The sequence below is a fragment of the Rana temporaria genome, chromosome 7, assembly GCF_905171775.1.
Source record: "Rana temporaria chromosome 7, aRanTem1.1, whole genome shotgun sequence".
Classification (NCBI taxonomy): Eukaryota; Metazoa; Chordata; class Amphibia; order Anura; family Ranidae; genus Rana; species Rana temporaria.
The window spans coordinates 198,485,941-198,488,180 of NC_053495.1; positions in this window are offsets into that span (position 1 = coordinate 198,485,941).

Here is a 2,240-nt window from a genome sequence, read left to right on the forward strand (position 1 = left end):
TCTGTGCAGAGCCGATCGGAAATACTCAGTTCCCGGGCGTTTGAGCCTTTGAGGTCAGCTGAGCTGTCCCCGGGCCTTTCCAAGTGTTTCCGAGGCTCTCCGGCGCTCCCCCCCCCCACACATCTGGCCACATGTGGTATTGCATGCCATTGAAGTCAATGCGGAACAAATAATTTTCGTTTCCATTGACTTCTATGGGGAAACTCGCTTTGATAAAGTGCTTTGGATTACGAGTATTCTCCTGGAACGGATTATGCTCGTAATCCGAGGTTCCACTGTACTGTCGTTTTATTCTTAAAATAACATATAGTGAAATAGTTACGACCGTGCGTATGGCGGGGTAAAGACAACAAATGCTTTAATTAATTAAGCACAACACCTGTTTACGGGACCCGGGGTAATATTACTGCTGAGCATACACAACTCCTGCAGAGGTCGGAGCCATATAACACCTCTCAACAAGTGTCTTTTATAGTCCTGTATTATTTTCATATCACTCCAATAAAATGTATCACGCGGTTTCAAGAATGCAAGAAGCCCGCTCTTCTCCTTTGAAGACGCTGCTTTATGTGGAAAGGGAAGGCCTACATGTTGACAAGAATAAGAGTGAAAATTCGAGTAACCCCGCGAGCTTCCGCCGGGTGTAATCACATCTCCAATATCTGAGCGGTTTGCTGGCCAAAACATAAAAACAAAAAACTTTATTTTTTGCAATTTTTATTATTGGTAATCTCTATTAAACATATCAGTGTAAAAATACTCTTCAACATTTGATATATTAAAAAAAAAAAAAAAAAAAAAAAAGATTTACTGTCCCCTGTAAACTGTATACACATAAAAAAAAAAAACTGTAAAATAACGCAGATAAGAAACATAAACGTTTGACTGAGTCCTTAATGATTAATAAAAAAAAAATGCATTTGTATCTTATTAATTCTAAAATAACAGTTTTCATTTACCTTTCCCATTAGCTGAATTGCCAGAGTTATCAAAAACTGCAGATTTTTTGATCTTCAAACAACAAAAGAAAAAAAAGATAAAAGAACAACAAAATTAAGTCCAGAAACTAAAAAAAAAAAATACAGATTCTAAATAAAACCATAAAATGTTTTATTTAAGTTTGATAGACAAGAACAGTCATGGAGTGGTAGTTGAAATACTGTATTTTCTTATGTTACATTTAACATTCTTTGGCACTTTTTTTTGTAATTAGTTTGCTTATTTTATTTTTTTTGAAAAAATACAGATTGCCATATTTCTCTAATTGACTAACCAACACTATTTAAAAATATAGACAATATAGAATTAAAAATAAAATTATAATAAAGCCCAAACCCAAAAATTTGAGTTTTATTTCCAGCATTTTATATTTTTTTTCAGTGGTCTTTAAAAAAAAAAAAAAAAAGTCCAGAAACGAATGAAAAAATAAAGATTGTAAATATTATTGGTTAGTCAATTGGAGTAAGATGACAAATAGACACAGGTTTGTGCATAAAAAAAAAAAAAAAAAAATCCCAACCCCATAAACTATACAAAGTCACATTATACCTCAGTGTTTTTTCTGTGTCTAGTTGAATTATATAAGGGCAGATTATTTGACCCTCAATAAATCTAATCTATCTATCTATCTATCTATCTATCTATCTATCTATCTATCCATCAAGATATTTTATATATATTTATCTCTATGTGTAAAAAAAGAAACATTAACCCTCGGTTCACATTTTGCATTCTTGGTTGTGAGAATCACATCTGTTCCCGCAGCCAAATCGCATCACTCTAACAAGATGCGCCGGGTGCTGCACATTTCAGCCTGCAGCGCGTTTGCTGGTACCACATGGAGATCAAGATAACCATGTGGTTTCCCTGTGGCTGCGTTCTTAAAAAAAAGGTGCATTCACCTTTTTCTTTGGCAGAAAACGCAGGCACAGCCGGCAATTCAAATGAATGGGTGGCCGTGCCTGCAGAAACACACACACAGGCCACATGGCCCACACAAGTGTGAACCCAGGGAGAATCTGGAATGGGAAAACAGTAAAAATAATTAAGACCACAAACAAACAAAAAAAAAAAAGGAAGATTGTATTTTTTTATCCAGTGGATAAACCAATCCAATATTATTGAAAAAAGAAAAAAAACACATATAAAACAGGTTTGCGAAAAAAAAAATAGTAAAAAAAAAAAAAAAAAAACATTTCAAACCAGTAAAATATATACAAACTTCATATTATAAAACTTAC